The sequence below is a fragment of the Perissodus microlepis genome, chromosome 2, assembly GCF_051167445.1.
Source record: "Perissodus microlepis isolate ML-2025 ecotype Zambia chromosome 2, ASM5116744v1, whole genome shotgun sequence".
Lineage (NCBI taxonomy): Eukaryota > Metazoa > Chordata > Actinopteri > Cichliformes > Cichlidae > Perissodus > Perissodus microlepis.
This window is the reverse complement of record NC_140462.1, coordinates 33,107,440-33,118,075: the sequence shown is the minus strand read 5'-3', so window position 1 is coordinate 33,118,075 and position 10,636 is coordinate 33,107,440.

The following is a 10,636-nucleotide window of genomic DNA, read 5'->3' as shown; positions in this document are numbered from 1 at the left end:
TTCGTTTAGCAAAGTAGTTCTGATCACTTTGTTTGTGCACCTGCAGTCAGAAAAGTCCTGCTATGCACAGCTGTCACTCTAAGAGAAATTTGTTTGTTTACTGAGTCGTACTTTGGGAGTCATACTGTTGAGATACTGGGAGAAAAGGGTAAGGTGTGAGAGACTAAACCATTACACACAAAACTTCAGAAATCTAAAGAGTGTGTGAGGCTGTTAGCTGTGTTGTCCAGCAATAAACTCATCTACAATGTGTTAGTAAAGAGTGACGTGTACTTCTGTCCCATTAAGCAACGGTTTAACAAATTTCACTGCAAACTATAAAAGGAATCTGGATTTAAATAGAACATAGCAGTGTTGGATTAAGTGTAGGAAACACTAGTATAAGGTGTCTATGGAACAAAGCTCCTTCAACATTCACAATGACCAAAGTGGATGACTACAGGCATTTCTCTCAGTCAGCTGATTGTGTTTAGGGAAAAAGCAGCTAAATACACTGAGATTGCTCCACATAGTTAGTGAGCTGTGGGTTTTGTCAAACTTGGAGTGAACAAAACAGAAAAACAGTAAAAGATTCAGACAAAGCAGCCAAACGTGAGCACAGGGACAGGGTGGAGCAACAGTTTGACAACGCTCGGAGGATGTGGCAGGGACTAAACACAGTCGCAGACTTTAGAGGGAAACCCAGCACACCGCAGACCACGGCCTCTCTGTGTGAGGATCTAAACGTATTCTACGCTAGATTCGACACAGCGAACACCACGAGACCGGACAGTGTGCGCACCGCGGATGACGTCAGCACGCACACTGTGTCTGAGGAGGATGTGCGGAAGTGCTTCAGGAAGGTGAACGCGCGCAAAGCTACTGGTCCGGACGGGATTCCCGGCCGCGTCCTCAAGTCATGCGTGGCTCAGCTGGCTGGAGTGTTTACACACATCTTCAACCTTTCCCTCTCTCTGTCTGTAGTCCCAGCCTGCTTCAAAATGGCCACCACCGTCCCTGTACCCAAATCCTCCACCAGCTCCTCATTGAACGACTGGCGACCTGTAGCCCTGACCCCCACCGTGAGCAAATGCTTCGAGAAGCTGATCAGGGACTTCGTTTGCTCTGCACTACCCGACTCACTGGACCCTCTACAGTTCGCATATCGCCACAACAGGTCCACTGATGATGCCATAGCCCTGACACTACATACTGCCCTGTCACACCTGGAGAAGAGACACACGTATGTGAGAATGCTGTTTGTGGATTACAGCTCAGCATTCAATACCATCGGGAACAAACAGGAAACTGCAGGATCTAGGACTGAGCAGCTCCCTCTGCAGCTGGATCCTTAACTTCCTGTCTGACAGACGCCAAGTGGTCAGACTGGGCAGCACCGCCTCATCCCCCATCACACTGAACACTGCTGCTCCACAGGGGTGTGTACTGAGCCCTCTCCTGTACTCACTCTACACCTACGACTGCACGGCCACTAACAACTCCAACATCATTGTGAAGTTTGCGGACGACACTACAGTGGTGGGTTGTCAAGAGATATATTCTAAGACACTTCTTCAGCTGAGTGTCAGAGAGGAGAAACACACAGTTTTACGTGCATGCAAGGGCAGTCACAGAGCACTCGCACGAGAGTGAGGGACTCGCGCTCTGCCACTGCCCTGGTCTTTATTTATATACAACAGTAGGTGCATTCGTTTATTACATTGGAATGTGGATGTGTGTGTGTGTGTGTGTGTGTGTGTGTGTGTGTGTGTATGCGTGTGCGCGTGTGTGCCAGGAGAGGCTTCTCTACCTGGCACGAAGTGAAACTGCTCGTTAAGCTCTTCTCCAGCAGGTACTGCTCCTTCCCTGCATAACGGGTCACAGTGAACTATAAACAACAGTCTGAGTCAATACAAGAGGTCATCATGCAGTATTCTATCATATGCAAACTTATATTATTAAAAGACTATACTGACTACTAGGTACAATTTTCTATTGACATGGGTCTTATCACCAACGGTGATGAGAGGGCTTACAGGGAGGAGGTCAGCGTCCTGACCCACTGGTGTCAAGACAACCATCTCACCCTCAACGTCGCAAAGACAAAGGAGTTGATAGTGGACGTCCGGAGGTGCAGAGAAGTACACAACCCCATCACCATCAACGGCACTGCTGTGGAGAGAGTGAGCAGCTTCCGCTTCCTTGGTGTACATCTGGCTGAGGATCTTACGTGGTCAGGACACACAAACAAAACAGTGAAGAAGGTGCAGCAGCGCCTCTTCTTTCTCAGGAGACTGAAAAGATTCGACATGAGCCCCCGCATCCTCAGGACCTTCTACCGCTGTGCCATTGAGACCATCCTCACTGGATGCATCACCACCTGCTATGGCAACAGCACCGCTTACAACCGCAAAGCTCTCCAGAGAGTAGTGCGGTGCTCTGAACGGATAATTGGAGGTGAGCTTCCCTCCCTCCAGGACATCTACAGGAAGCGGTGCCTGAGGAAAGCGGGGAGGATCATCAAGGACTCGAGTCACCGCAGCCATAAACTGTTCAGGCTACGTCCATCAGGAAGGAGGTTCTGCAGCATCCGGTCCTGAACCAGCAGACTGAGAGACAGCTTCTTCCATCAGGCCATCAGACTGCTGAACACGTCATAGACACCTCAGCTTCACTACTGGAACTTCAACATTATGCACTACACACTGTACATTAATGCCACTTGTTTTGCACAATATCCAACTACCAACCTCTATATATTTTATATGTTTTATTTTATTGTTTACTCTATTTAATTTGTAAAATATGTATACATATATCTATTACTCTCAGATTTAGCCATTCTTATATTTTGCTTGTTCTTATGTTATTGTATTTTTGCACAACTCTGTTGCTTGTGAAGCTCACACACAAGAATTTCACTCACATGTACTGTACCAGTGTACCTGCACATGTGATGTGACAATAAAAGTGATTTGATTTGATTTGAACATTGAAATTCTGGTTTATTTCATGAATACAATGAAACATTTTACAGTCCACAGAGCAAAGTAACATACATGATAAATGGATACACATAACACGGACAGTGAGAAGTAAAACTCATCGTCTTACCAGATGTTATATTCTGTAAACTTAAAATAAACCCCTGAAATTAGAGTTTAATGGGCTGCTGTTAGTACTTGTACAACGGGTGCGCAGCTCAATTGACCCATCGGGGTCCACCAGGCAAATGCTCAGTATGACAGATTACCAGTCATAACCCGAAGAAGAGAGAGCGCATTCTTAAATTTCTCTTAGAGTGACAGCTGTGCATAGCAGGACTTTTCTGACTGCAGGTGCACAAACAAAGTGATCAGAACTACTTTGCTAAACGAAATCTATTCTAATCCAGCTAAAAGAAACCTTATTCTAAAATCATTTGAAATTGGGACAATTAAGGTTATACAAAGAAAATGTATTTCACTCCCCCTTCCTCCTAAAGTAATGAAATAAATTTCAAGGTCATAAACTTGGTGTCCCCAACTAATGAATTCCTATCTGCCAAAAACAGATTACCGGTATTTGCCAAAAAGTGATTGTAACTAAGCTATAAATAACTTGTTGGTCTATAATATGTGAAAAAGATTTCAAAAATATCCCTCATGAATGATATCAAGTCATCTTGAGCCACGAACAAGATTCCTGTCACAAGGTAGAAGCTGCAATTAGTTTTTGGCAGTGACTTTTATATATCCTTTATGCTGTTAAAAATCTCTTTGACATTAAAAATGTCTTTTTTAAGAGTAATCTGACCAAAAGGAAAGCAGAAAAGGCAACAAATATAACAACAGTTACTGTAAACATATTTCAAGTGACCGGATCGGTTATAATGTATGTCCCTAACACAGAGTAATAAAGATACTTGAAATGCAGGAAACGTTACATTTTATGTATAACCCCTTTGTAAATCCTGTTTACTGAAGTCTATTTACCAATATAAGTAAAGACATTACACATAATGGTGGCGAACACCAAGTGGTGCTGTCACTTGGTGTTCGCTCGCTCTGCGGTAGAGTATCACTTCCTGTTCCTGCTCAAACACAGTAGTGTTTCTGAGTAGCTTATTTGCTTAGCAATTTAATTAAAAACTTTTAAATACATTCTTCTTTCATAGTATAATCTTCACGTGCTTCATCCGAAGCACACTTTCTGTGTACTCACTACCTAATTTATAGCCAAAGTATTCACTCACTGTCTCTGTACTGTTTCGCTAGCTTAGCTTAGCTCGTAGCCGACTCGTTAGCACCATGGCTACTTCACCTGTCCCTCCTGCACTTTCTTGCTCATTGTGTCAGATGTTTAGTTACTCCTCGGCCTCCTTTAGCAGTAATGATATCTGTAACAAATGTAGCATATTTGCAGCTCTGGAGGCCAGGATTACTGAATTGGAGACTCGGCTTCGCACCCTTCATTCACCCGTAGCTAGCCAGGCCACTGTAGCTGGTGCAGCCGAAGATAGCTAGCTGTTCCCCGGCAGACCCCAAGCAGCTGGGGAAAGAGGGCGGCTGGGTCACGGTGAGGAGGAAGCATAGTCCTAAACAGAAGCCCCAGGTACACCACCAACCCGTTCATGTGTCTAACCGTTTTTCCCCACTCGGTGACACACCCGCCAGGGGTCAAACTCTGGTAATTGGTGATTCTGTTCTCAGACATGTGAAGCTAGAGACACCGGCAACCATAGTCAATTGTCTTCCAGGGGCCAGAGCAGGCGACATTGAAGGAAATTTAAAACTGCCGGCTAAGGGTAAACGTAAATTCAGTAAAATCATAATTCACATCAGCAGTAATGACACCCGGTTACGCCAATCGGAGGTCACTAAAATCAATATTGAATCGATGTGCAACTTTGCTAAAACAATGTCGGACTCTGTAGTTTTCTCTGGTCCCCTCCCCAATCAGACCAGGAGTGACATGTTTAGCCGCATGTTCTCCTTAAATTGCTGGCTGTCTGAGTGGTGTCCCAGAAACGATGTGGGCTTCATAGATAATTGGCAAACCTTCTGGAGGAAACCTGGTCTTGTTAGGAGAGACGGCATCCATCCCACTTTGGATGGAGCAGCTCTCATTTCTAGAAATATGGACAAATTTATTAAACCCCCCAAAATATGACTATCCAGAGTTGGGACCAGGAAGCAGAGTTGCAGTCTTACACGCCTCTCTGCAGCTTCTCTCCTCCTGCTACCCCCCCAAAAACCCATCTCCATAGAGACTGTGTCAGCTTCCAAAAAGACAAAAAACAAACTAAAAACCAGCAACAAACAACTTAAACATAAACAATTACAAAGAAAGAACAATACAGTATCCACATCTGAACCAAAGAGTAAAACAGTGAAATGTGGATTATTAAATATTAGGTCTCTCTCCTCCAAGTCTCTGTTAGTACATGACTTAATAATTGATCAACAAATTGATTTACTCTGCCTTACAGAAACCTGGTTGCAGCAGGATGATTATGTTAGTTTAAATGAATCAACACCTCCGAGTCATTCTAACTACCAGAAACCTCGAAGCACAGGCCGAGGGGGAGGTGTGGCAGCAATTTTTCACACCAGCCTATTAATTAATGAAAGACCAAGACAGACTTTTAATTCATTTGAAAGCCTGATGCTTAACATTGTCCACCCCAGCTGTAAAACTCAGAAACCAGTCTTACTTGTTATCATCTATCGTCCACCTGGGCCTTACACAGAGTTTCTGTCTGATTTCTCAGACTTTATATCTAATTTAGTTCTGAGCTCAAATAAAATAATTATTGTTGGTGATTTTAACATCCATGTAGATGCTAAAAATGACAGCCTCAACATGGCATTTAGTCTGTTATTAGACTCAATTGGCTTCTCTCAAAATGTAAAAGAACCCACCCACCACTTTAATCACACTCTAGATCTTGTTTTAACATATGGCATAGAAACTGAACATTTAACAGTGTTTCCTGAAAACCCTCTCCTGTCTGATCATTTCCTGATAACATTTACATTTACAATAATTGATTACACAGCGGTGGAGAGTAGATTTTATCAAAGTAGATGTCTTTCTGAAAGCGCTGTAACTAAGTTTAAGAATATAATCCACCCACTGTTATCATCTTCAATGCCCTGTACCAACACAGAGCAGAGCAGCTATCTGAACGCTACCCCAACAGAGGTCGATTATCTTGTTAATAATTTCACCTCCTCACTACGTACGACTCTGGATACTGTAGCTCCAGTGAAAACTAAGGTCTCTAATCAGAAGTACCTGACTCCGTGGTATAATTCTCAAACACGTACCCTAAAGCAGATGACTCGTAATCTGGAGAGGAAATGGCGTGTCACAAATTTAGAGGATCATCATTTAGCCTGGAGAAATAGTTTGCTGCTTTATAAGAAAGCCCTCCGCAAAGCCAGAACATCTTACTATTCATCACTGATTGAAGACAATAAGAACAACCCCAGGTTTCTCTTCAGCTCTGTAGCCAGGCTGACAAACAGTCAGAGCTCTGTTGAGCCAACCATCCCTTTAACGTTAACTAGTAATGACTTCATGAACTTCTTCACAAATAAAATTTTTATCATTAGAGAAAAAATTACCAGTAATCATCCCACAGATGTAATATTATCTACAGCTACTCTTAGTACCATTGATGTTAAGTTAGACTCTTTTTCTCCAATTGATCTTTCTGAGTTAACTTCAATAATTACTTCCTCCAAACCATCAACGTGTCTTTTAGACCCCATTCCTACAAAACTGCTCAAAGAAGTCCTGCCATTAATTAATTCTTCGATCTTAAATATGATCAACCTATCTCTAATGGTCGGCTATGTACCACAGGCCTTCAAGCTGGCTGTAGTTAAACCTTTACTCAAAAAGCATCTCTAGACCCAGCAGTCTTAGCTAATTATAGGCCAATCTCCAACCTTCCTTTATATCAAACATCCTTGAAAGAGTAGTTGTCAAACAGCTAACAGATCATCTGCAGAGGAATTGTTTATTTGAAGAGTTTCAGTCAGGTTTCAGAGCTCATCACAGCACAGAAACAGCTTTAGTGAAGGTTACAAATGATCTTCTTATGGCCTCTGACAGTGGACTCATCTCTGTGCTTGTCCTGCTAGACCTCAGTGCAGCGTTCGATACTGTCGACCATAATATCCTATTAGAGCGATTAGAACATGCTGTAGGTATTACAGGTACTGCACTGCAGTGGTTTGTATCATATCTATCTAATAGACTCCAATTTGTGCATGTAAATGGAGAGTCCTCTTCACACACTGAGGTTAATTATGGAGTTCCACAGGGTTCAGTGCTAGGACCAATTCTGTTTACATTATACATGCTTCCCTTAGGCAGCATCATTAGAAGACATAGCATACATTTTCACTGCTATGCAGATGACACCCAGCTCTATCTGTCCATGAAGCCAGATAACACACACCAATGAGTTAAACTGCAGGAATGTCTTAAAGACATAAAGACCTGGATGGCCGCTAACTTTCTGCTTCTTAATTCAGATAAAACTGAGGTTATTGTACTCGGCCCTGAAAATCTTAGAAATATGGTATCTAACCAGATTCTTCCTCTGGATGGCATTACCTTGGCCTCCAGTAACGCTGTGAGGAACCTTGGAGTCATTTTTGACCAGGACATGTCCTTCAACGCACATATTAAACAAATATGTAAGACTGCTTTCTTCCATTTGCGCAACATCTCTAAAATTAGAAATATCCTGTCTCAGAGTGACGCTGAAAAACTAGTTCATGCATTTATTACTTCCAGGCTGGACGACTGTAATTCATTATTATCAGGATGTCCAAAAAACTCACTGAAAAGCCTTCAGCTAATCCAAAATGCTGCAGCAAGAGTACTGACAGGGACTAGAAGGAGAGAGCATATTTCTCCTGTTTTGGCTTCCCTTCATTGGCTTCCTGTTAAGTCCAGAATTGAATTCAAAATCCTGCTCCTCACATACAAGGTCTTAAATAATCAGGCCCCATCTTATCTTAATGACCTTGTAGTACCATATCACCCTATTAGAGCACTTCGCTCTCGCTCTGCAGGCCTACTTGTTGTTCCTAGAGTATTTAAAAGTAGAATGGGAGGCAGAGCCTTCAGTTTTCAGGCCCCTCTTCTGTGGAACAAGCTTCCAGTTTGGATTCGGGAGACAGAAACTATCTCTACTTTTAAGATTAGGCTTAAAACTTTCCTTTTTGCTAAAGCATATAGTTAGGGCTGGACCAGGTGACCCTGAATCCTCCCTTAGTTATGCTGCAATAGACGTAGGCTGCCGGGGGATTCCCAAGATGCATTGAGTTTTTCCTTTCCAGTCACCTTTCTCACTCACTATGTGTTAATAGACCTCTCTGCATTGAATCATATCTGTTATTAACCTCTGTCTCTCTTCCACAGCATGTCTTTTATCCTGTCTTCCTTCTCTCACCCCAACCGGTCGCAGCAGATGGCCCCGCCCCTCCCTGAGACTGGTTCTGCCGGAGGTTTCTTCCTGTTAAAAGGGAGTTTTTCCTTCCCACTGTCGCCAAAGTGCTTGCTCATAGGGGGTCATATGATTGTTGGGTTTTTCTCTGTATCTATGAAGCGCCTTGAGGCGACTTTTGTTGTGATTTGGCGCTATATAAATAAAATTGAATTGAATTGAAATTGAATTGAATTTTTAATGACATCCTTCTGGCATGTGATTCTGGTAACCATGTTGTTCTTGTCTTGCTTGACCTAACTGCTGCCTTTGACACCGTAGACCACAATATTCTAATTTCTCGATTACATGATGTAGTGGGTATTGGTGGCACTGCACTTAATTGGTTTAGGTCTTATTTGTCAGATAGAACTTTCTCTGTCAGCCTTCTCGGTTACGAATCGTCTTCTGCTCCTCTGTCATGCGGCGTCCCACAGGGCTCAATTTTAGGGCCACTGCTCTTTTCACTGTATCTACTGCCTCTGGGTTCTATCCTTAGAAGGCATGGGATCTCATTTCATTGTTATGCCGATGACTGCCAAATTTATTTGCCACTAAAACACAAGGATGGCATCTCCATAAAACCTCTCTTGACATGTCTAGATGACATTAAAGCTTGGTTGGCTCTAAACTTTTTCAATTTTAATGAAAAGAAAACAGAAGTGTTGGTGTTTGGACCCAGTGGTCCCTGTGAGTCCTCCTCTGTTGTTTTAGGATCCCTGGAATTCTATTTTAAATCTGTTGTTACTGACCTTGGGTTTAAGTTGGACAGTGATTTTAAATTGGACAACCAAATCAGAGCAGTGGTGAAGTCCAGTTTTTATCATTTAAGGCGACTGGCAAGAGTAAAATCTTTTCTTTCGAGGCAGCACCTTGAGACAGTGATCCATGCTTTTATTTCTTCCCGCCTGGACTGTAACTCACTTTATGTGGGGGTCTGTCAGTCATTGCTCTCACGTCTGCAGCTGGTTCAAAATGCGGCTGCACGACTCCTAACAGGAACTCGAAAAAGAGAGCATATAACCCCCGTGCTAGCCTCTCTACACTGGCTGCCTGTGTCTTTTAGAGTTAATTTTAAAATTCTTATGTTTGTTTTTAAATGCCTTCACAGTCTTGCCCCGCCTTACCTCTCTGAGCTTCTTCATCCCCACATACCCTGTCGGTCTCTCAGGTCAGCTGACCAGCTGCTCCTGGAGGTACCGAGATCCAGGAGGAAGCTCAGAGGGGACAGGGCCTTCTCTATTGTGGCTCCAAAATTATGGAATAATTTGCCCATGCATGTTAGAGAGGCCCCTTCACTGTTCACTTTTAAATCACGTCTTAAAACCCACTTTTATTCCTTGGCTTTTAACCTCAGTGAGACTTAGTTTTCTCTTTTAATTGAAGTAGTTATTTAATTGATGATTTCACTCTTCTTTTATTTGTTTTTTATTTATACCTCATGTAATTTTATTTTACAGTTCCAATGTACAGCACTTTGTGTCAGCTGTGGTTGTTTTAAAGTGCTTTATAAATAAAGTTGATGATGATGATGATGATCCTTTCTTTAATGCCTAATCTCTTTTTCACCAACAGAAGGATGTCTTTTCATGCTGTCCATATTATTCTCAACTCCAACAGACTCACAGCTTCCTCCATCTTTGACTCAATATCAGGTGCATTTTTCCCAAGGATCTGAATGATCTGCATTCTGACATTTTCATCAGAGACCAGAGACACCAACTCATATCTCATCATATGATGAGCAGATCATATAAATCTAATCACATAAAACTAAAACACTTATGAAGACTAAAGGCAGGTAGGTGTTCTTTAGCTTTAAACACGAGATCATTATAATAGTAGTCAGTATTACAGCACATGTATGCACACATTACTAAAATGTCACAACTCCGTTGGTTATTCAGTATTTATTTCAGTACAGTGGTGCACAGTTACCACCTTCTAAGATCGTTCCAGTTCAGATTAATGAAGAAACGACTTCAGTCTATACTGCAGTCATTCTAAATGTTTCACACTGATGGTCCTTTGACATGGGGCCAGAACAGCCACACTTGATTTTGACATGGGGAAAAAAACGCATTGAAAGACAATTGACCTCTCCAGCTACTCTGGTGCTGGGGGAGGTTTTATTGTAGATACATCCTATCTGAAAGATCTGTTTCTTGT